The 27,128-nt window shown below is 32.3% G+C and overlaps 1 protein-coding gene and 2 non-coding genes across 4 annotated transcripts in view; all 3 read right to left on the bottom strand.

Moving 5' to 3' along the window:
• LOC143921513 (uncharacterized) overlaps nt 1–27,128 on the bottom strand; it is a 381,855-nt gene that overhangs the window by 102,339 nt on the left and 252,388 nt on the right. The window lies entirely within an intron of this gene.
• TRNAV-UAC (transfer RNA valine (anticodon UAC)) lies at nt 13,203–13,275 on the bottom strand. Its single transcript has one exon. It is a non-coding gene; the product is annotated as a tRNA-Val (tRNA).
• Nucleotides 15,825–15,897, bottom strand: TRNAV-UAC (transfer RNA valine (anticodon UAC)). The gene has a single exon. It is a non-coding gene; the product is annotated as a tRNA-Val (tRNA).

Genomic DNA, 27,128 nt, shown 5'->3' with positions numbered 1-27,128 from the left:
CGTAGTTATAACATTTTTGAATTTACTAAGAGGAAAAAATCCCACTTCCGGTTTATAAAATGTATTAATTTATTTTTATTTTCATCACATTAATACAAAAAATAGGCTTGACTTTTCTCGTGAAGAGCACACATGTGTAAGGGGTCGAAAAAATAGTGGAAGAATAATCGAACTAGAGTAAACTGCTACTTACGGATGACGCATGCTCAGCAAATTTTATATATACATACCTTGGTATTAAGCTTCTTAATATCTTCTAGATATGAAAATTTAGTTCAATAAACCAAAATGTTTCTGAGAAAAATATAAAAAACCTCGATTATCTAGACTAAAATTACTACTTCGGGTTGACATAAAAATATTTAAAAAATATCAGGGTATCAAATTCATAATTAGTAAAAACATGTAAAAAAAGTCTGAGTTGGTAAGTGGTTTGGGAGATATTTGAATTCAAAAACTTAAAAAAAGAGGATATCCTTTCTTGTCAATTTAAAAATTTGAAAAAAATGTACTTCGTATCGATAAGATTTCAGTATTCGATACTAAGCTTGAGTTTGATAGACCTAACGGTGTTCAAAAAATCCCCAAAATTCACGGATACACAGACACACACACATTTTTTTAGATCATGAAAATGTGATCAGTGATCGATTCTGAGTTTGAATCAGTCAAAATCTCGAGTTAGTTTTCGTATGATCACTTCATATATTGTTACTACGCATGTACATAGATAAAGTATAAAAAAGGATGATTTTATTACGAATATCTTTTTAATGCGATGGGATATTTCTTCGTCATCAAACATCAATTTTTCAGCATTTATCTTTGCGTTTAAGTAGTTATGGCTGTTAGTTTTATTGAGTCAAATCTGGGCTAAAGTTTTGCGTTGAGTGAAACTTTATTATTGTTTCCCTGTGTCGTTTCTTGTCTCAGTTTCGTCAGCATTAACCAAATATGACCCAGTTTCGAAATTTCTCTTTATGTACATAAATATGTAGGTATATTCTACTATACTGTACATCCATAGGTATGTGTCGGTAATGAAGAAACTTGAATATTGTACATATGTATATGTTGAAGCTTCGACGAAGAAATTAACTCGAGTACATTAACGCTACTGGAAATATCTATTATACATATGTACATACGATTTCGTTTATTTTTCACGTACGGGAAATTAACGGTTGATTGAATAAAATCGATTGTATATGAATAATCGTATTTAGAGTATGTTTTTCATATTTTTGACCATTTTATTTGATATACATACATAGGTATATATGTAAATATTCTTAAGGTTTCGCTAATTTAAGTGATTCAAGGCTTACATGGAGTCATCGCATCATGAAAGAAATGGAACATACATACATATGTATCTGAATCAAACAGAGAGATGTACTGGCTAATAGGAAGACACTTATTAGACATGTACTTGATAAAAATTATGTTCCAGGCCAATATGAAGCCAGTATGGACTTGTGCAAAGATCTACAAGGACCTGAAAATACGATATATACATACCAGCAAGGCCTAGCCGGTAAACCCCAATGCGCTTTCAAAGACAATGAATTACAAATATTGCAGCACTTTTTATTATATAAATTGCTGTATTTCGAGAGACTGAAGAACACGAAATTAAAAATTAAGTAATTAATAAATATTGTACATAAATCAAATTCAGATATTTGTGACATAGCGAGTAGCATGCATGGGTTTTGCCAATTTGATGGAGGAACCGTTTCAACAATGAAATCAGATAAATTGGCGAACTCTGATAGGAATGGATCGACTCGGAGTCACAAATATCAAAGTCTGACCAGCAGCATTAAAGATTACCATGGAATAAAACCTGGTTACCTCTCGGTGCTCATCATAAACGCAACCACCGAGCCATACTGCTGGCTTTTTTAGTTAATATTGTTACGTATACTAAAAAGAGCCGCCGAGTAATTGCGATCGGATTAGGCTGGGCAGCGTCCCGAGAGACCGTGTGACCGGTATAAGTGGTTTCAAGGATTAGCGACAGGCTAAGTGCATGTAGGCTAAACAATGGCGACCGAGTTGGCTGGTATTGGTCCTTTCTCAGAATTGACCTGTACCGTGGGAGCGAATATCGTGGGAAGACATATCCGTACGTGACCATAACAATAGGTAAACAAATTAGACGTCGAAGATGTCCTGAGAGATCTATCCCTTATAAGGCGATACTTAGGCGATATCATGTCATTCTGGACTGAGCACTGCCAGTGCGTGTATCTCCTTAATCATCAATAAATGCTGTGATATGACTAAGGCCTTTTACTTGGATCCTCCACCCACCCCTACGCAACAATATTTACAATTGTGTGTATTTTTTAAATCTTAAAACAAAATAAAATGATAATAATTCATCTAAATATCATTGTCGACTACATTTAAAATAAAATAAAATACATTCCATACAAAAGTCATATAAAACCGATGTTTTTCATTAAAGAATGTAAATTTATTATATATTATACAATTTATGTAATCTAATACTAGGCATTTGCATATTGCCGATTACATTTGTAATGATACTGTTTTATACTATGTTGCGTCACCAAATTCAACGTGAAATTTTCTCTATTTCCCTTGCATATTGTGACGTCACGTGAAAAAACATTTCAAAACATGAAAAGAAGAAAATTCATAGGAAAGCGCGCGACACGCCTAACACATGCCATAAAACCATTAAATTATAATGTGTGAGTCGAAGTCGACGGGCTTGGTTTGGGTTTTTCGGTCGTTTTCGTGTGAGGTGGCTTCCAAACTGAAACGACTCCATTTTATTGTTATTGCTCGGCTTTTACGATCGGTTTTTCACTTCCGTATGGGCTTTTATTGATGTGATTATTGAAAGCTAATTTATAAAACACACGACGACGCCCTCATTATCCGCCGTTAACCGACGCCAAATCGATTTTCAATCATTTCTTTAGTCATCTTTCACCGTTCGCATTTCCATCCGAATATCTTATACCTATAATAGAGGATCAGGAGTCACATGTGACGTTCAAAAATAGCCGTATTAAATATTTGACGGGTTCGTTGCGAGAGGTCAAAGGAGCCTCTCGAAAATGGTGCGTCTCGTCATGACGGGTTTCTCTCCGCTCGTATCGATCGATTTCGTTATTTATTTATTATACATGTATATATTTATTCGGCGATGATATTTATTCATTGTATAGCTATTATATTTTCGTTATATTATGGGCTTTTGACATTTTGACGGACGAATATAGTCCGAGGACGAAAGCTGCCGGGTTCGCTCTAATTGATAGAAGATTGATCGCGATCGGATTACCGGCTTATCGGTCCGATCCTTTAAGTCGTCGTTCCAATTTTTGAGTCAACTTTGAGGTAGAAGGAGGGCCCAATTCCCTGTTGAGGTGAGTGGGTGGTATTGTGGGTGGTACTTTGTTCTAGTGTGGTGGTCGGTATATATGTATTTCTTACGGCAGGCTTTTTTTTTGTACAATTTATTGCCCTATATTACTATATTCAGCTTATATTATTGCAGCTTGTAATTTTTTTAAATCCTCGCCGAAGAGGGTTAACTTTTTTGTGCATGCTCGTTTTCTTCAAATTTTCTTGTATGTTTAAAAATTGTGTGTATGTTCTCTATTTGTACGTATGTATATATTATATATATATATATATATATATATATATATATATATATATATATATATATATATATATATATATATATATATTTTTTTTATAAATGAATTTAAAATAAGCAAATTATAAATCACTAGTGGTTTTACCCGGCTTCGCTCGCTATTTGTTATATATAAGGGATCCGGAACTGAAATAGAAATCGAAATCCGGAATTGGAAAAAGAATCCGGAACTTAAAAAGGAATCGGGATCCGGAATTGAAACGGGAATCCGGAACAGGAAATGAAAAAGGAATCAAGATCCGGAGCGGAAACAGGAATCCGGAACAGGAAATGAAAAAGGAATCAGGATCCTGAACTGTTAAAAGAATGAGGATCCGGAACTGAAGCAGAAATCCCGATCCGGATTTGAAAAAGAAATCGGGTTATACATACTTACATTAAACCTCACAAAGTCTCTTTCGAAATTATATATTACATAGATTACAATCATAACAAGCTATACTTTTTCCGATTGCGTAGTATTCTGTCGTACTTTAATTTATCCTATTACTCATGGTATTTTTTTAATATATTGTAAATGGGAAAAAAGGATTTGTATAATGTGTGAGTATGTATTTTTTGTATTTGTTCATCTTGTTTTATTTTATTAAATAACGTAATATCGTATAATAATGCTGGACATGTGCTCGTTCCTTTGGGATGGGGATGGTCCTTGGCCTGTGTTGTTTACGCGTCCTCTGCTGAGGAATTTTCCTCGAGGGTCCAAATCACGGACCAGGGGCTAGGAGACTCGACAGGATCTCATTGTTTACGAGTGTCGTGGGAGGGAAAGCGCCAGTGGAAAGCTAAAAAGTGAAAGCGCTGCCGTCCGGAAAAATCGATAAGCGTAAAAATTAACAATCGTCCTTTTTGCAATACTACTATTTTATAACGTTTTCGTCTCGAGAGTACGCGTAGGTACAGGAAAGTGGAAATAAATTTTCAATGTAAATGTAAATTAAGCCCTTACTCCGCAATAAAGAACCATTGTGAAGTTTTTTCCCTTTTGTGCGATACTCGGGTAAAACAAAAAAAATAAAAAAAAAGTAAAACAAATCCGAAACTCATCAACTCTTGCGGTTGTTTCGTTCGTTTGAATAATTTTAAAAAGGGAATAAATAAATGGAAATAATGGCCGTGAAAAAATGAATTAAGACGAATATAATTCCGCTCTCGCAGGCGTTCGAAATAAAGGTGAAGCTTGTTTACTGTTAAAGCCTAAGAAATTAGATTTTTTTTTCGTTTTTCCTTTTTTTATTATTTCGATTTGTTTTCGTAACTGTGAAGGCTTCGTCTGGAAAAATACGCTTTCCTTGAATTTATCGATTGTTTGAAAGCGCCTATATATTAATACTATAGTGCCTTGCGGCTTAAATTTAATACCCGAAAATTAATTATTCTGAAATGAAATACGCAACCCTGGGTGATGGACGTTGATATAAATCAACAGTGATTTGAATTTCAAATGCTTAACATTACATAAAATGCATAATAAAGTCCAAAACTATGTTTATTTAACCCTTTGAAATAGTTGACTCTAGCGTTCGTTTAAATCAAATTTATTATTATACATAATTGAAACGCCCAATTTGAATAACTATAAAATCCTTCTAATTAATTTATTTGAATATGTGCCGTTTTTTTATTCAGATTGTACCACATATTTACATTTGTATATTTGATTTTTATTAATTTTACATACATATGTACATACATATATACAATCATCTTTTTATTATTTATACTATTTTTTTATCCAAGCAACCTTACATACATATATACGTTTCGCAATAATGCCCCAATATGTCCTAACATAACATTTTCGCCTGCTTGTATTTCATAAAATTCGTATATTTTTGGTATTTAAAACTTGTATGGATACTTGTAGGAAGTTCAAATAAACTTTGATAATCAAAATAATTAGACTAACATGAAACATATGAAGATTGTCTTCCCCCAAACAAATACTGGTCGGGAGCGCAGTTCGCCCTTTGAATTATTATTTTTAAATGCTTGAACATAAGGTATTACATAAGTATATATCGTGGAAAATCTTGTCAAATATGTATGTACGTCAAAGCGATACAAATTCTATATTGCCTTTAATATTTTTATGTTAAAACGTAGTGCATCGTTCGATATAACAGATTGAAAAGAGCAATGAAAAGCTTATATATAATAATTAATTGACCTGATGACTTATAGTCATCGCTTAGAATGTATGCAAATTTGAATAATGTCCCGTAAATTATCGTATTAAATGAAACTATCGTTGATTCAAATTATGTTTGTACGTAAATGAACTTTTGTACAACAGTTACTCCGCAATATTTTGATTTCCGCAAGTTCATACGTTAAATCGTAACGCACAAAACTAATTTGATTCGGGTAATTTAGAAGATTAATACATACTTAATGTGAATTAAAAGCTATTCAAATCAATATTAAGGTCATATGATTAATAGCATTTAAACGAATTAGGTGTGTGTACCCACACATACACATTATACATAAATAAGTGCGAATAATCTGTTTTAAATTGATACATCAATTCGAAAATGTATCACACAATCCAAATTCATACACGCGTACGTACGATGTAAAATGTACGGCATAGAATGGCTTGACCAAACGTCCAATTATTTATAATTTTAAATCGATTAGAGGGTTAACCTTTTGCGTTAGCGTGACTCGCATACAACACACTGCGATCGACCAGATCGCAGATCGATCGTCGAAATATTACGGCAAACACACACACACACCCACACACCAATGTGTATATACATATGTTTAAAATGGCAAAATTGAGGTCGTAAAAAGTGGGACCCGATAGTGACCCCTGACCCAGTCCGCGACACGTGAAAAATCAATGTATCGCGCGTAAAAAAACATGCATCGTAAAACGACGCCTTATTCTTTTGTGTCGCACACATACAATGCTCTCAGGTGAGAGGTGTTACGGATTTTTCTCTATGGTATTTTTTTCTTCTTTGCTTTTCATTTTATCGTCGGACCCTTCGGAAAATGGGGGGGTCGATTTTCCGCGCGCGCGTCTCGCCGAACCGACCATAAACTTTAGCGTAACACGTGTCACGCGATACGAATTATTTTGCGTAGATATTTGTATGTAGGTGGGTGCGATTCGCCTAATGCGAATCTAATCGCATTATATGTGTACCTGTATGTTTGGGTACGTAAATTCGCTCTAGTTACCGTTCATTGCTCGAAAATCGTCGTGTACATGTTTGCGGTTCTTAAGCGTTTGATCTTAGATAGGTAGGTACAACGGTTTTGTAAATAGTTTATTGTTTATAAATTATTTTGTATTAAACATGTGAATGCGTGTGTATGTGTGTGTGTTTAGTGTCGTTTGTGTATTGAAAAATAATATTTTTATGACAGTCAATTCGAATGAATTTATTATACATAGAAATGTGATGGTGGTATTATTATATATATTTACAATATTTTCTATATGGTTGAAAGTTATAGTAGAAACTTTTAAAGGTGTATTTTTCATTTTATCTATGTACGTAGAAATTTTACGTAGCAGTTTTTTTTACAAGCCTCATATCAGCTTGCTTTCGATTTTTTCGTTTGACAATATTTGGGTTCTTATCCACACTCTTTCAAACTTTGCCATTTTGCTCGATTTTCTTCTCAAATTACATGCATCTATCTGTCGTCCTTGGGACATTATATGTAAATTCGAACTTGAGATTTTGACCGATTCGAACCCAGAATTGATCATTGATCACGTTTTCAAGATCTAAAAGAAATACATATGTGTCTTTGTGTCTGTTTGCTGTGTGTCTGTGTATTTTGGGGATTTTTTGAACACTGTTAGTCCTATCAAACTGAAACTTAGTATCGGTTACTAAATTTTTTATTGATACGATGTATTTTTTTTACCAAATTTTTAAGTTGACCGTAAATGGTACCTCCCAATATAGTTTTCCTCTTTTTTTAAAGTTTTTGAATTCAATTATCTCCCAATATATTATTCTATAATATATTCCTTAAATACATAGATAAAGTCGTGGGTTTGTCACATCCGAATTTTTACTTTATCTACATATGTAGATATGTATGAACGTAGTAACAATAGATGAAGTTTTGTGATCATGCGAAAATTCGAACTCGTTATTTTGACCGATTCGAGAATCGATTACTGATCACGTTTTCAAGATCTTGAAAAAAGTGTGTGTCTTTGTGTCTGTGTGCTCTGTGTTTGTATGTGTTTCTGTGAATTTTGGGGATTTTATGAACACTCTTAGTCCTATCGAACCTAAACTTAGAATTGATTACTGAAATTCTTATCGATGCAACGAAAATTTTTAAGTTGACCGGGAATGGTACATATCTCCTCTTATGGTTTCATTGGATGGTTTCTTTTTGATCTGCTTTGTGAAGTTTTATCTACATTTTAGAAATCAGTAATACATATTAATAATACAACCTGGGGTAGTGGTTAGCATATTATGCATTAAATCAGTGTAGTCACGGTTCGATTCTCACTAGTAGCTGCTGGTCAGACCTTGGTTTTTGACTCCAGGTCGATCGTTTCCTATGAGAGTTGCCAATTTTTCTTATTTGCATTGAAACGGTTCCTTTGAAATTGGCATCTCCCTTTCAGTCTTGCAAATCTCAAGTTATTCAGCGTCTTGAGGTTTGCCGATTTGTATAATAAAATGCTGCAAAAATGTCTCCATACATATATGTCACTGAGGATGATGTTTGTGTGAATTCACATTGTTTAAATGCATATATTGACTGTATTGTATCTATATTAGTACACTCGTCACTTTGAAGCGATCTATAAAGACGAATGTATGTACATTTTCGATTGAAATAAAATAACAATAAAATATTAAAACGTAGAGATTCGGTGATTAGCGCATTCGCGCCACAAAAAATGAACGTATGAACAAGCTGTATACAACAGTATCAATAAGGTATCGCAACCCATCAACCAATGGCTTTTCTGTGTTAAGATTACACACAGTGTATAAATATCCGGCGGTTTTTTTCCGTGGTTCGTTCGGAGCTGGCTGGCCGACGAATCGTGATGAATAAACTATGTGTGTAATTTTTAGTTATTTGGTGACTTTTTCACAAATAAATGGTCATTAAACGTTAATGCATATTTTATCGAATAGTAAGCATGTGTACGTATGTATGTATGGGACTCAATTATGATTAGTGATAAAATTGTCTTCAATTTTGTCATATTTTAAAATGGGAAATGAAATGATTTCCAAAAAAACCTTGTAAAAATGGTATTTTTCCAAATCAAGCAAATTTATGCTTTTTAAGCAATATGTATTTAAAAGTGATGTTTAGTGTTTTTTTTTATTTTACTTGGAATTTAGCAGGGTACTATTTTTTAATCAGATATTTATAAATTCGTAAAATATTTTTTTTATAAATTTATACATATTTAAAATATTGTATTTTTATAAGATAAATAAAAACCTCACCTTGAATTTGCCTCAATTACCTGGTCACCTTTTTATTTGTCCCATATTAATTGTATTGAAAAGTCCAACTAAAATTTATTTAATCCTTACGCTACCGTTTTCCAACCTACGCCCATAATATTGTTCCCGATATTTTAAAAATCCTATCCTTTAACAATCTTTCTTTCAAGCGACGACTCACTGATGCTACATTATTTTGAAGGCTCCTAAATGGTTTCCTTGATTGTTCCGATTTACTGAGTAAGGTTGGTTTCAGGATCCCAGTTAGGTATTCTAGACACGTTGCACTCTTTGCACTCAATCCTTTCAAAACCAATTCCCTAAAATATTCCTATCTACAGCGTGTTTATCGTATGCTTAACGGGGAGCTGAATGAGGTTGATCTATTCGGTATTTCCTTACATCAATTCAGGACTTCCATCAGGAGAGTCTTGATTGATTGATCAAGTTCTATTTCTATTTCTATTATTATATATTCTTTATCCAATTATATTACATCACTTTATGTGTATCCACTTATATTATAACACTTTATGTTTAATTATTCATTGTTCTATTTTAGTTTTTATTATTTTCTTTTTCATTTGTTTGTCTATATGTACTAGATATATTGTGTATTTTGTAAAAATCTATAATTGGGCTAAAATGTTATTTTGTTATATTTATTCTTTATTTTTATGAATTTCTACATTTGAGGCTTGTTGATTTTTCAATAAATACATTGTATACACCTATTAACTAAAGACTCTTGAAGCAAGTTGTGTTTATATAATTTGCGTTTATACCTGAAGGATATAGACATCTTGTTGCAATCACCGAGACTCTTCCTCAAGTGCGCTAGTATGGTTTATTGCAAAATATTGCTAATAGAACATTAAACAAAATTCAACACTCTTCATCAAAATTCAAGGCAATATATGCACGAACGATCGCCATTGTACAATAGTCCATGTCTCGGTCGCTCGAAAGTCCAATTTGGTGCGAGTGCTTAGCCTTTGAATTTTAATAAAGCCAACGACTCGCACGTATGTACGTATCTACGAGTACGTTCACGTGAATGTAAACCGACACCCCCCCTAGCCAGATGTTGGACCAACAAGTTGGCCGTGCGGTCATTATTCGTGTGTTTATAACTCACTTCCCTTACCTGCCCTGTAGGTGTATCCTAGTTGGATCCTCGTTTGTCCCCGGGACCCATATGCGCGACGAAATTACACTTTGTGCGGTCCCGGGGTCGCTTTTGACCCCTCGGGTCGTCTGGCGTGGGGTTTGTGGGTGGTGGGCGGGCGGGTGAGTGGGTGGTTTGTCGGTAGCCGCGGAAATGTCAAAAGAAGCAATTTCCTCGGCTGACGTATGTGACGCTCCAATATGTTGATGGGAAAGCTGCGTAACGTTCATTACCCATAGAAATTTCGTCTACTCCAAATAAATTGCTAAGGATACGCCTGTGCTTTTGATGATGCAAATTAGTAATTTAATATCAATATTGATGCTAACGGGGGTGTGTGTGGGTGTTTTTCATAGTAGTGTAACTACATATGTACAATATACTCGTATGTATGTATGTTCTATCATATATACATATATAATATCGCTATTCTGTGTTTTATGTATCTGAGATAGGGCTCGCCATACTATAATAGTCGTTTCGATTTGACATACATATGTACATATATACATATGTACGTCACAGCTAAAACAATGCCAACAAAATGTACGAATATCATGCGAATATAATAAGAAAAGAAAATTTATTTAATTTAATACTTGTAATTTAATAATTGCTTAATATGAAAAAAAATTGTGAAAACTACCTACCTACCTACCTACTTATAAACAATATAACACGCCAATAGAAAAATTAATTAATTAATTAAATAAATTTTCAATAGATGGTGGTAATTTCTCAGAGATTCAGTGCCGTCTATTTGCCTAGAGGAAACATTGGTATCGAATAGTATATATAGAAGTTTTTTTCTTTAGTTATTATATTCTAATATACATATTAAGCCAGCAGTTTGGCTTAATGGTAGCGTATATAATTAGCACCACTGAGACCGAAGGTTCGAGTCATCGTCAAACTGCTGGTTAGGTTTGGGGGTTTTGTGACTCCAAATCGATCGTTTCTCTATCAGAGTTTGCCAATTTTATCTGATCATTGCTGAAACGGTTCCTGAAAAATTGGTATTAGATCATTTCCTGATGTCACAAAAATCTGTCTGTGTATAATTTGTAAAAATTATGCACAGTAATCTGAAATCTATAGATATCTCTATAGACATCTCTATAATTTCGTATTTATTATATATATAAAATTGTACACTAAATCTAAAAATAATCCATAGATGATTATTATTTCTGATTAATTGTTATATGCTATGTATTCTGATTGTATATGTATATTGTATTTTTGACCGTTAAAACGTACACTCGTCGCATTGGAGCAATCTGTAATGACGAGTGTATATTGATTGTAACAATAAAATAAAATATATATTTTGGCAGTGGTTTAGCTGTGACGTACATATGTACATATGTTGAATCGAAACGACTATTATAGTACGGCAAGCCGTATCTCAGACACACAGACAGACAGAATAGCGATATTATATATATGATTACTGCGTTTAAATTTGATTCGCCAGATTTTTCTAAATGTAAAATTATGTAGTTTTTTTGCGGAAATGAAAATAACAGAGTTTCTTTAGAAAAAATAAGCATTTATTTTATCGTTATCTTGTACAATACATTTTCTTCGAGAACATTCTGGGAATAGTTTTGTTTGTGACATTTAAATAATGAACAATGTTTCATATATTTGATATACATTTTGAAATTCTGCCTGTATTTAACGACACAAATATTACTCTAGATGATAGATAATCTCCTATCTATATCCATTAGTATCCATTATATAAACCATGATGGATAGGCGTAGTTCTTAATGAAAATCATCACAAGATGCCCGTAAGTTATCCATCGATTTAAAAGACTTTTTAGTGAAAAATAAATACGATATATTTTTTTTCTTTTATGTTGTATACACTTATATTAAAATAATATAATACTAAAAATACTTACAAGAAAAATAGAAAATGATTATTAGAGTGGATTTTAATGTGTAGTCAAAACTATTCATTTCAGTTTTCAGTTTCAAAACTATTCAACCAGTAGCGTGGTCTAGTGGTGAATGTTGAATTATCTCGTACTTGATGGTACGAGTTCGATTCCCGCTAAGTCTCGCTATTGGCCAGACCTTGATTTGTCAAGGTCGATCGTTTCTTATCAGAATTTACCAATTTTTCTGATTTTTATTGAAACGATTCCTGTAAAATTGGCGTTTCCTTCCCAATTTTCTGTTGCGAACCTTTAGTTATTGTTATATCTTAGGTTTCGCCATATTGTCTCTGTGGTTGTTTATCGAATATAAAATTCGTATTGTTACATAAAAGTTATTTATCGTATTAATACGATATTTGTAATATCTGACGATAGATGTCAGATATTGTTTAGATTTACATGTATCTATGTAATAGTTATGTGGACCAGGAAGGCGCATTTGGGGTTTACCTGTTAAGCCTTCCTGGTATATTTGTATATATGTATGTAAAAAATAAATAAATAAATTTCATATCTAAAAAAACTGAAACATCGTAAAATGCAAACATATTGTATTATTGCAAAAAATATACACGCCCGTTGACTTATTGAACAAATAACTTTCAAATTTGGATATTCTAAATGTAAAGTAGTAATTTTGTAATAATTTTCAATGTGTTTTTAAAAAATATGAATAAAAAAACGATTAAAATTTTTAAATAAATTGTTTTATATAGGGTGAATATTTATGGTCCACTTTTTGCCTACTTTATGTAGACACTTTAGTTTCAATCGTCTATATCTATAAGTAAATGCTATAAATTAAAAAAAAATATTTTCAATTATAATAAGCAGTACTTTTGAAAATTTAATACATTTAAAATAATTCCGAAAAATAATTATTTTGTTGATAAAAATAATAGAATAAAAAAGAGTGGTTCCGGCCGGGATCGAACCGGCGACCTTCTGCGTGTAAAGCAGACGTGATAACCGCTACACTACGGAACCGTATAGTTTCACTTTCCATTATGCTACTCGTATGCTATTTAAAACTGGTTCACTTTTTTTTCCGCATTTCATTAAAACCGGTACTCTCGTTTAACGTTGACCCAAATAATGGACATTAACTTTCCAATACCATACATATGATATTGTTGCATGCAACATCAATTTTACGCAACGAACAACAGCCACCGTTGTAGCCAACGTCAAACCTGACAACGCACTCTGTTCGATTAACGATTTTAATTAATACGCGCACTTAAGTTTACGATGATTTTATTTGCGTTTAATTAAATTTACACGGTGTGTGATCGTTTCGAAAATGTGAATTTTTCCACGTATCGCTTTTTGCGTGTTTATTTTTAAACCTTTTGCTACCGGAGAGATACGCGCTCGCAGTGTTGCGAGTTTTTCGCTTTTGTGATGTAAATAAAAAATTGTTTCGGCATACTTTTGTTTGAAGGATGTATTATAGGCCTCGAATAAAAGGGGGTTTTGTTTTGATTTGATTAAATGTTTGCTTTTTAATGTTGAATTTGATGAAATGTTCACAAAAAGTAAAAAAAAAAATTACGCCACTGTTTACTGGTTTTTATTTGTTTTCTAATCAAATTAATCGTATTGTGTTTTTGTTGTTACAGGTGAGCCATCTGTCATTCAAATACTACTGCATATGTACATACTTACAAGGTATTTACCGGTAATGTACATACTTATAATACGTACGAATTTTTATTGCTATATATTTTTTATTTGCATTGCATCTTTTTTTCATACATATGGGCTAAGCGATAAAAATTTTCAATATCAAATGAACGTCTCCTGTAGTGATGTATGTGTATTTTTTCGCAGCAGTCATAAAATCACAAAAAAACAGAATTAGAATATTCTCATTAATCATCCAATCGCGTTTTTACGGTTCGTACATATTACGTTTACGTGAATTTATACGATGAAATAGCATGAATGGATAGCTTGATATTCGTACGTATATTATAATAGCCGAGTTTCGCATGTCAGTCGTTCATTTTTTACGTATTTCTTTTTTTTTTTCATTTTGTTTTGTTAATATTGCATCGATACACCCATTTCCCTTATTTTTAGAATACGTTTAAAGGAACTACATATATTGTTGGTTTAAAACTTATTTCCATAGTTATATTAAATAAGTTTTACTTCGGAATGTATACGTACATATATGTATTTATGTATATGAGGAAGATTGTTCACTGTCGTTGCTATTTCATTCGATTATAAACTGTACAGGATCATTTAATATGTATGTATATATACATAATTTAATCTTATACACCTGGTAAGGTATGAGATTAAATCATATATTATCTCGTAAATCGGATGTTTAGATTAATATTGTGAATGTGGAGCGTTTTAAGCATTTTTTCCGATTTTAAAATGATTTTTATTGTTCATAAATTGCATTTGTTCACAATACAAATTTATTCGGTTCTAAAAGGTATCAACTCATTAATTGAATATGTATTTAGTTGAAGAATACAGATACAGATACGCATTTTTTTGAATTTATATAGAGTTTTATATCTCAATGCCTATTTTTTAAAACCTTAAACTGAATTCAATTCATATTTTTAAAAATGAGAAAATGCAATGGCATGTAAAGTTTTCTTTTAATATATGGAATTTATCTTTAATTGAAATGTTTTTTATTGCTCATGTAATAAAATATTAGTTCAAAACAATATATTTTAGGGCAATTATAATAAGGTATTGACTCAGTGATCATTATCTATTTTATAGCATACAGCATACTAAGAAAACAATCTGAAAAACTTGTTGTTATTCTTATAAATTGTCATAATATAGAAAGATTTTTATGTATTAAAAATGACCTTTTCTGTAATTTTTTTATTTTTCAAATACGTCCAGAAGTTGATTGTTATTTCTTTTTTACTCTTTTATTTTCTAAAAGTTATCTGTCCATTAACATTTTAATGTGCAGTTTTGTTACTTGTTCATTCTTAATTCGAAATCTAAGTTTAAACTATGTATATATTGTGTAAAAAAGTTATCACTTTGATTAAATAGAATATAAAAACGGGAAAAAGATTGCAATGATAACTCAATTTAGCCAATTTGGTATTAAGTATTGGAATATGTACAATTATACATATTCCAATACTTAATACCAAACAGGAAATATAATTGTACATATGTATGTATTTGAAGTTGAGTTCTTAGCCGTCGTTAATTAAGTATGTAGATTAATTTCAAATTTCAATCCCTCGGAAAACTTGTGTAAATTTGGTTAATTTCCAGCCTTAGCTACAATTATTACGGCAGCATATTGGAATTGAGGGGATGCAAGGAATTCTAGGGGTTGCACCCCTTCAGCTTTGGGATGTGACATAGTGAATGCATAAATTTATCGTCAAAGGCTCTCCTCTCGCCTCTCAAAGAAGACTAATTTGAGTTCGTACAATGTGGAGTTTTTTTTTATCATTTTTCCCCAAAGGAATAGTTAGGTGATGGGAATAAAAATTTAAAAAAATATTTGTTTATACACTAAAAAAAATAAATGGTTCCGGCCGGGATCGAACCGGCGGCCTTCTGCGTGTAAAGCAGACGTGATAACCGCTACACTACGGAACCGTTGCGACTTTCCTTTCTAACCGTCGTGGTTCCGTTATGCATGTAAAATTTCAACCAACGTAAAATATTACACTTTGTAAATTGACACAGTGCCAGGCGGTGTTTAAAATGTATTTTTGTACTCATGAAATGTATTTTGTCAGAATTGCATGAAAGTTTTGCGTCGTCTAGTAGTCTATTAACGAAATTAATTTTTGCATATTTTTCCCATGCGGTTGTATGCTTGTATAGGTGTAATATTTCAGGCTGTGTGCACTTTATTTAATTTCATGGCAAAGCTATTTTAATATTAAAGCACAGGTTGGGTGAAATTATCTTTGATTATAATTTACGATATAACTACGTTTATATGCAAAAATTTGAATGAGATTACTACGTTAAATATAAATTTGAAATATACAATAACATCAAACCAAAAACATTCGACTAGAATTGGACGTTTTTGTCAATCTTTTTGACACAATCTTTGATTATACATTGAGAATTGTACATTTTTTGTCAATATTTATTTTATTTGACAATAACTAAATATTACATATGAATACAAATATTCGAATTTCCACGTAAGTTTAAATCTGGGTTCACTTTCGGTGACAAGACGTCGCGTCATGTTGCGCCATAAATCTTCGCTTGTTTCGTGATCAATTTTTTGACACCAATATGTCATAATATGGATCTGAAAAGTCACACCCTTTGAATGTCTATTATTAAAAAATGGTCGCAGTGAAAAAAAAACAGCTTCTGTCCATGTTCAATATCTATTAGAATTCGAAATCTTCAAAATATACTATACAATTTTGATCAAGATTTTAAGTAATCAAAGAATGTTTGCAATGATTTTATGCTAAAGTTATAGATACATATATAGTTCGTTAAAAGTAATAATTGTTTTATGTTTTAATTAATAATTAGAATTGAATAAATGCATGTCAAACATTATCAATTTTTTACCATGCAGCGAAGACATCTTGGGTTTAGGTTAGGTTTTTTTCAAAGACAAAGTTGAGTTCGTAGCCGTAGTTAATCAAGTATGTAGATATATTTCAAATTTCAATCCCTCGAAAAACTTGTGTAAATTTGGTTAATTTCCAACCTTACAGCATATTGGAATTAAAGGGATGTTCAAGGAATTCATGTCAAACATTTGTATTATTTATCATGTAACAAAGACGTCTCGGATTTAGGCTTATATGTATTTCCAGTAGCTTCTCTTCGCCACCTGGAACGGAAAAATGGAAAATGGGAATGAATGATTTTTTTGATCGTCCAAATCAGCCAGATAATAATTAGGAAAATACATGAGAGGCAATATTACCTTAAAAGTGAAAGGATATCCTTTCTAGTTATGGTGTGGTTGGGTATATCATAAGCTAGGTATGGTTATGTACATATGTATGACAGGTTAGATTTTATTCGATAGTTATTTTGAATTAATAGTTGCACTAAATTTTTATATCACATCTGGTAGGCCTTGAAAGTGTGACCGCTTTAGAAAGTTCTCGTGAAAATGGCGCATCCGCTAATAATATATATATATAACATTAAAGTAAAACAAAACAGCAGCTATCGGGGATGAAAATGGAAAATTCGCCGTGGCCGGGCGATGATTGACGAGCGTCGCAAGTTTTCCACGGTCGCCAAATCGAGCGTCCCTCCACCCACTCACGTATTAAATTTGCGTGAAGCTACTACTAGTACTTTTTCTTCAGTCATTTTTCAAGATTACCGGCCGTAAGACACTGTTATAATGGCGCTCGCTCCTCTCTCCGGTGGATACTTTTTTCTTTCTCCCCGTCTTCTTTCTTTCGTTTTTTAAATGCGTGCTATCTCCATCGGACGGATCGGATTGTAGATTGTGCCGAGTGGCGTCGAGCATCCATCAGGATGAAGATTGGCCGAGGCGGCGACAACACTCCTTCCTCGTCGAGGATAGATTCTGGGTGTGGGGGTGGGTTTTGGGGGTGGCTGGGTGGGCGGTGGCTTCTTCCATCGGCGGTCGTTTGTCATTTGTCTTCTTACGGGGCAGACGTGGCGGTGCTATCTGCCTCCACCACTACCTCAGACATTACTACCCCACCGAACCATCCCTTCTTTCTTCTCTGCTACCTTTCGGTATTATCCTCACCTCTGTGGATCCCATCAACTGTTTGTTTTTCTTCTTTTTGCCGCCGCCGCGCCGCCGCCTGCCTGAGAAAGAAAACTGTCCGATTATTATACTCCTTTTTGCAAACTATCCAATTCTGATGAAATTTATTCTCTAGAGAGAACAAAAAAATAAATGTAATAAAGAGCGGAGATGTGTAAATTTTTGTTTTTTGTTGTTGGAGAGTCTCAGTGAGATTAATGCGCTATCTGTTTTAGCATAGTTGACACTCATTATGTTATTACGAAAAGCTCGGTACTGCTCATAACGAAAAAAGAAAATGAAATCTTGTCGGATATAATTCATTTCCATATATGTACATATATATTTTAAGATATTTAAATAGAAATGGTTAATCCAATATAATAATTTCGAAAGAGACTTTGTATGTTTGTATACATACATATATGTACGTTTTGGTTCGTAGAATAATACGTGATATTATCGAAAATCAATATTCTATGACGACGATATATCAATTTTGATTCCGTTTTCTATTTCTATTCCTTTTTCAGTTCCGGATGCGGATTCCTTTTTCAGCTCCGGTTCCCGAATCTTGTTAAAGTTCCGGTTTCAGATTCATGTTTCTGTTCCGGATCCCGATTACTTTTTCAGTTCCAATTCCGACTTCAGTTCCGATTCCCGGTTACAATTTCAGTTCCGATTAACTGTCGTTGAATATTATTTTGTTTCGATTCAAATAAATTAAATAAAAAAACAAATGAATGTTTGAACTATTGGATTAGTTATGTTACGCAAAGAGCTACATTTCAGCTTCTTGAAATTATTTATTATATCAAAAGTGACCTTTATAAATAAATTGAATTTGATTTTTGTTTCTTTAAAGTTACTTTAGCCAAAGTTTCAATTGAATATTATACTACCTATTTATTATCTTACTGCAATTTATTAAATATTTAAATATACTTAAAAAACTTGTTAATTTTGTAACAAAACCGAGTATTCTCCAATGAATTGATGATGAAATACATATACCTATTCATTTAATTAATAAAACTGCAATATTTCCGCTCGAAAATTTTAATTAAACTAAACGTAAATATTTTGACGGATACAAAGTTAATACACTAGAATTATTAATTATTATTAGAATCATTATTATAATTATTAAATTATTATATAAAATTACATATTACTTAAAGAAATTCAACAATGCAATCCATTGCACAGACTAACTTAATAATCAAAACAGCATTAAATTAAACTCTAATAAATAAATTAATACCTTCTGCATTTTATTGTCGTTGTAAAGAGTTAAAACAATGCAAATTAAATTTGCATTCAATTTTACAGTCAAGCGCTTATTCTCGAGATAAATGAAAACACAACAGCATTGTTCTGCATCGCTGCACAGTCAATGCGCTTTAAATTAAAACTGCTTCTTTATCACCTGCAAATGTATTTTATTATATAAAGTAGAAGTACGAGATGGGTTTCGAAGGGATTAATTAATATTATACAAGTCATTTGGGATTATCTCAGAAAGTCTTCTCATGCCGTGAACTCGGGATGAGTCGTAACAAACAACCGAAAGCGAAATGTAGTGTGTTATACATCGTATATTATATTATTACATAAACCACTGCTATGGGGGTCTAATAATGGCAATTGACCGTCATGGTTCACTTTATTACGCTGGATCATCTCCTAGTTCGCAATATGCGCCAACTGAGATAAGCGGCCATTGACGCTAGCTGGAACCCCTGCGTGGCAGATTGATTGGGGATGGACTGTGTTTGGATCTGTATATACGTCTATAGATGTATTTTATTATGTAATATATGTACATATTTGTGTGGGTGAGGGTGTTATTATGCTTGGAAGTTCTGCGTGGGCGGTATTATTGTACATAGTTACACGTTAGAAACGTTAGAATGATTTCCATGTATTCTTTAGATATATTATCGAGCAATCTTTAGTTGGTTTTATTGATAATCTTATGTAAATGTCGAATGCTTGAAAATTAATTGATTGAATGCGAACAGATTAGGATTTATATTTTGATTGGTACGTATTTGGAAATTACATTGTATATTCATTGGTAGATTATATTTGGAAAATTTGTAGCACCTATTTAATAGCATTTATTCTGATCTGATAAATTATAAGATCATAAGTATTGTATTTTACTTATTGGTTTATTTGTCCGATATGTAAATCGACAGTCTTTCGTAGATTGTTTTTGGAAGAGATGTCAATGATTACATACAAAACTTTCGGACAAAGTTGCTTTTTTTTATTATATTTCGTATATTTTAATGCTTGCAAGAAACTATACATGAAATGAAAAAGTATCCTCCAATTTCATATATAAATTATTTAAGAGTATGTTAGTAAATATAAACTAAATGTCTTGTTTTATATTTCCATCATTTCTTCTGTATTGTATAAAAAACGTACGTAAATGTTGACAATTTTTCTCCCAAATTACATACATACATAGGTATAAAGTAAAAGGGTTGGATTTAGTAAAGGAATAGAGTGACGATGATATACATACAGTTTGAATGGAAAGCCTCAATCAATATGTTAGATTAAATCTGAAAACTGTGAGGTGAGACGTTTAGTCTAACTTGAATGACATGTGTATCTTTTTTTATTGTTAGATTTGAGTATCTAGAATCAAATTATGGACGTAATTATTAATTTTATAATTATATAATATTACGTAATGCAAATTTTTAGTCATCACTTCAATCTTGAGCGATCGATTTTACATAGTTCAGTTGTTGAAAGATATAAGTTATGTACATATATCTACCTGGCGAAATATGAGTAATAATAAATATATACTGTTGATTTACAAACTTTGACCTAATGTTGATTTGGCCTTGAACTTTGTTGCTTATCGTTCATATGTATAACGGATTGACAGGCAGTTTTGATCCCTTTTTAACGAGTTAAGTTTATAAGACGAATTAAATTTCAAAGGAAGCCTTAACTGTACTGTGTTTTCAAAACAAATAACTTGCCATACTTTGTAAATGTCTATTAGGGGATCGCAAAGTTCTCAAATAATATAAGTAAACACATAATGTGAATAAGTTATTTATTAGTCTTAATTGCTTTCGCGATAAATCTCGTAAACGCTAATTACGAATAATTACTATTGGCACACCCTCGTCTAGTATACTCAGTATTCTTTTAAAGTTTTATCTATTCTGGTGTAATTATACGACCCGCATATTTTCAAAAATCATTTTTAGTTTGTGTGTGTGTGTGTGTGTGTGTATTTTGTGAGTTTTTCCGCAATTAAGATCAGGCGAGATTACGTCGGAAAAAGGCGGAAATTTCATTAATTCCACTTGCCTATATGGAGATTAAAAATACATCGACCAAGATAGAGCGCAGAACCTTCTTCTGCCTCTCATCCCCCTCAATTACAATTTAAATTAATGATCAAACTTTACTTTTTCATTATCATAACTTAGATATCTCTGTCAAATGAACTTTTCCCTGCGCTCGGCTCCCTTTCGGAAAATTTTCGCGCGCGGATCGTTTTAGGCCTCTAATTTATTTCGTCGGACTCCGAATTTCAACGCCTCATATTTTTGGGGCTTTCCGTCGAGGAAGGGGATGCCTTGATTGATGCGATAAAAATCTGCAAAGCCCACCTTTAATTATAGTAGGTATTTATTATTTTATATATTCCAGTGAAGTGTTACCGTCCACTTCAATTAAACGCTGTTCGTATTATGTAATTAATATATGAATGCGCGTGTGTGTATGTACATACGTACGTGTGTGATTCAATTAAACTGATTGATTTATATTTGTGCAAGTCTTCATACGTTTGTAGGACTACATATTTCATATACATATGTATTTTACGTTAAAATAATGTGTTTTTTTTTTCTAAGAGAATTCCGAATGAAAAACTTCGAATCAGAACGTACACGTTTCGATTCTAGAAGAGTAAGTAGGTTAATTTGTCAGAATAATGACTCGGCGAAGTAAATTTCTTCTAGGTTTAATATACGTATGTATGTATGTATATGTGTGTGTGCCTGAAACGTTCAATTTTCTCCGTATAAAAGATCCATTCAATTACATCAGAGATTTCCAAACGTTTTCACGTTTTTGTATTATTATTTGCTTTGAATTCGAATGATTTATGTATGATAATTCCATGTAATTGGATAAATGGATTGGTAAAATGTTAGTCTAAATGGAAAAGTATAACTTTTCTATATGATTAAAAAAGTGTACTGTATGTTTCTTAAAAAAAGTTTTGTATTCATTTGTTTTATTTAATATAGATTAAATATAATACATTGAAACTATACTTGCTTATAAGCCCGTTCATAAATATGTATGTACTAATGTATTGATCTTTTCATTTAATTTTTTCGACATATGTACATGTCTAGAGTCTACACCAAGCTATATTTAATCTAAAAACGCTGTAATTATATTTATGTAAAGACTTTATTAATATTAAATTATAATTTTATTGTCAAAAGTTGCATTACCAATTTCTGTATTTTATTGTTTGCTCTAAAATTTTTATTATTCGTCATATTTCAAACCTTCTGTATTTTAAAAATTATTTATTAACTGCTGTGGTTCTCAGAATTTGGATATTTCGTGATTTCTCCCGAATTCGGCTCCTTGCAATAAAAATCTTCCCGATAACACTGTTCGACAAATGATGACTTTTTTTTTGGTTCAGAGACGAGATATGACTTCTCTTATAGATCTATGCCCAGTGAACACGAATCTGGTAATAAAAAATGTTGATTGGCTCGAGATTCGGAAATATATGTTTTTTTTAAATGGCGCGATTTTTCTATATATTGGTGTTGTTCGGTCGATGTCTCAAAATCTGTCAATTTCCTGTTCAAAATGAATATTGGAATCTTCCAATATTTATCTTCCAATTGTAGTACTTTTCAGCTTTCAAATCTCTCTAAACAGTCGTCCAGCTCAAATCAAAAGTCAAAAGTACGTTTTTTCACTTGAGATTTTTTCCCACTGTTAATACTACTTTATATTGAATATTTTCTATTGAAACATGTTTATTGGGATAGTGTTCTGGCCACATTATTTTTAAATTGGAAGTGTGTTGAATTTTAAATCGGTAAAATCCACATCCTGGAAAACACACACACATTAATTCATCAATGCGGCCAACGGCGCATTATGTAATACGCGCACGCGCCTATAAATTACCTCACATTATATTTATTTATGTATAACATGTAACTTTATTTTAATTCGTGTATCAATTCCTTTCCGAAGCCATCCGTTGAAATCAACGAGCACAACACAACATATTTTATTGATAAAACTCATCATTAAGCTAATTTTTCGCCTATTTCTTGCAAAAGACACTTTCTTATTATTGTGTTTTAAGGTCAGATTAAATTAAATATATGTACATATGACATGTGAGTGTTCATTTTTTTTTATTTTGCAAATCGATTCGCACGCCCCTGGGTGGATTTTCTTAGTCGAATCGAAGCGCTCGCCGACAAATGGATAAGACATTTAGAGCGGCACTCGACTGCGGCCATTATTGGAACGGTCGTATAACGATCGTCATGGAGATTAAAGTGGCAGGACGCCACTGGATGGGGTGTGTGCTCGCTATCTTCTAATTGACTGTACCAGGGCCGTCCGTGCCGACGTAAAAACTATTAAACGAGGGGCGGCGAGTGGAACGACGCGTTCATCTCATTGTTTCCCTTATTATCTACCTCTTAGGGACGGAGTTTTTCCTTTGGCCTGAACCCCACTTTTCCTCCCCCCCACACCTATCTTTCTTTTCTTCCCACAGTGGCAGGAGATGGGGGTAAAAAATAAATGACCCTTTTTTCTCTCATCGCTTTCGGCTTCCGCAAGAGTGCGGCTTCAGCTAGAACCGTGAAAAAGTTGGCTAAATATAATACAGTATGCGAGTCAATAATTATCCTCTATCTGTTTGTGTGCGAGTACATAAATTTTGCTGGGAAAACAATTCAGACAGTTTCAGTTCATTGCTTTCAATATAAAAGTTATAAATTTTAATGTTGCAAAACAAACATTTCATTGCGTCATAAATACGTTCGAATTAATTTTAGCAAAAGTGCAAATTTAAATCTGTTAGATGTATGTATGTATAATACTTAAGTACAAAATGATCCACTTTTTTATGAAATTTGCTACATAATATGCTCAGAACATAATTTGTAAACTGTAAGCAGTAGCCACGACTCATCTTAAAAATCATTACAGATGCAAAATTATCTCATGCTTTTCAATAATACATACACATTTGTAGCTTTAAATTAATCAAAATTATGCTTTCTAAAAATAGTAATTAGTTTTTCCAGTTTCCAATCAATTAAGCGTCTATTTACATACAATACACACTAAATAAGTGAAACTTAAAATCTGCATATACACCAGGTAAGATAAAAGTTATGTAGGTTTGTGAGGCAATTCTCAAAAATCAGAGAAAAGAAATTCTGAAAGAAAGGCAATTCTCAAAAAAAGAGGATTTTCATACAATGTTCCAACGAAACTATTTTTATTTCTAATGATAGGATCTATCACAAAAATTGACCTTTATAAAATACTGGTATTTCATTTCTACAAACAATTCTAAGATAAGGTGTGTAATTCATTGTTTAATCATAGCGTGCGTATTTACTTTGGCACTGATAGTTTTTACAATAAAATCCTCACATTTTTATAAAATTGAACCAAATTCGTTTTAATCTTTTTACGGCATCAAAATTCCAAAAAAAATCACCCCTTGTAGACACATTTTCAATGTCGTGTACGAAAATCCGCGCAAGTCACATTGACGATACAAAAATGGAATGATCCAGATCAAATTATCAATCAAGTGACAAGTGAAACTTTGTATAATTATATAATTTACAGCTAGAACGTCAACAAGTGGTCGAATTTTGTTTGACTTTGCGTTTCAATCAAGTTAACGACCCGATATTGGTGTTTCGGCGCCTCTGTGACAATTTGACCGGTATATTTGTAATACGTAATATATATTATATTACACATATGTAATATATCAGAGGGGTATAAATCAAGTGTCGAAAATCCCTCCGGTGGACGTTTTCTTATATTTTATTCGTCGGTAAGTAGCACTTACTCGATAATAAGTGAGTGAGGCTCGGTTTGGCGTTTTGTTTCGGGTCAATACGACCGATACTTTCAGCGGTGGGTTTTTATTGCGTCGTATAAGGGTCTCGTCGCCATTGTTTTATTACGTCGTGTCAAAATCACCCACGTTCACTTTGATATAGTGTGTCCTCTGTGCGAGGGTTAACGCCTCGGGCCTCAATTTCGGGCCTCAACTCGGAGGGGTTTATCGCAATCGTTGCGTCTTTAATCGCCGACGATCGTTTTTATTATCGACGGGAGATTGGGCTTAATTCGGGTTTAATTGTGCGGCTGGGGTTTTGATTTTGAGGTGTATTTTTTTTGAAGTTTTTTTTCAAAATGATCTATTTAATTTTTGAGAATTTTTTTGTATGTTTGTGTCTAATTAAAGGTAGTGATACCAAATTACCAAGTGAATTCATATACATAGTATTTATTTTATTTTATTTATTTATTTTACATAGATAGATGTATACCTACAAGGAAGGCCAAACATTTAAACTGGTACTCACTAATAAAGCTTATTGTAAAAAACTAAATGTATGTAAGCTTATTGTAAATCATATTAACAATTAGATACATCATAACTTCTTATTGAATACTTATCTCGCAGATAAAACCGACTGAGGAGATATACAGTGAAATGTCAGATTTGACATATTTGGCCAAAAATCAATATATATCGTGTATTACATTACATGAAGCTAGACGCCAAATTTGAAATTTATGTATATATACATATGAGAGTTAAAACTATAAATATTTAAATATTAGAGATAACGAGAACATATAGAGCAAATTTTATAATTTTTTTTATAAAAAATGAATTATAGGCGTTTAAACAATTAAAATCTTATATGGCGATATCCAGGCAAACAGGTTGAAGACACGAAACGAACGCTTATTAAACGTCAGGAAGGTTTACGGGCCCCGTTTTTAAAACGCGTTTTATACGATATTTTATCTCCAACGTAATGGCAGACGACACATTAACGTGTATTGATGACCAAAATGAGCAATATGGCAAAGTATGAAAACGATCGGAAAAGAGATAAAAAATGACCACTAACACGAAAGCCATGTGAAACGTAAAGGAGGTATGTAAAAATTAACTGTATTTTCAATTGTAATATATTTTGTACTTAATAATTTAACTATTATAATGTATTATTATTACTATTAATAATAATAATTATTATTATTATAACTATTATAATTTATAATTTATAATAGTTAATATATTATACATATATGTACCAGGTTAGTTGGATTAAATTCTAACTAGTCAAAATATATTACAACTGAAAATTAAACTTCAACTGTAACAATAGTTGGTACCAGGTTAGATGGAATAAATTCAAACTAGTCAAAATATATTATAAATGGAAGATACACTTCCCATACAACATTTTATTTTATTTTTACATACATAGATATATACCAGGAAACCTAACAGGTAACCCCCAATGCGCCTTCCTAGACAATTAATTACAAACATTGCAGCATTTTTATTACATAAATCACTGTATTTCGAGAGGCTGAAGAACAGGACATTAAAAATTAATTAATTAATAAATTAATCCATAGAGACATTTATGGATTTATACATGTACATAAATTTTTACATATTGTACATAAGTCAAATTCAGATATTTGTGACAGCGGGTAGGATGATTTTTTCCAATTTGATGGAGAAACCGTTTCATCAATGAAATCAGATAAATTGTCAAACTCTGATTAGAAACGATCGACTTGGAGTCCAAGTCTGACCAGCAGTATTAACCTCTCGGTGCTAAACATAAACGAAACCACTGAGCCATTCTGCTGGCTAATATATAGGTATATACTTTTGAAATGATTTTATAGCAAGGTTTGTTTTTATTCACCCGAGCAACGCTGCGGAATTTAGCTCGTACTATAAAAGTTTTAGCTGCCGCAAAATATTTCTCCAGTTTTC

The sequence above is a fragment of the Arctopsyche grandis genome, chromosome 13, assembly GCF_051622035.1.
Source record: "Arctopsyche grandis isolate Sample6627 chromosome 13, ASM5162203v2, whole genome shotgun sequence".
Lineage (NCBI taxonomy): Eukaryota > Metazoa > Arthropoda > Insecta > Trichoptera > Hydropsychidae > Arctopsyche > Arctopsyche grandis.
This window is presented reverse-complemented; position numbering and strand designations above follow the sequence as displayed.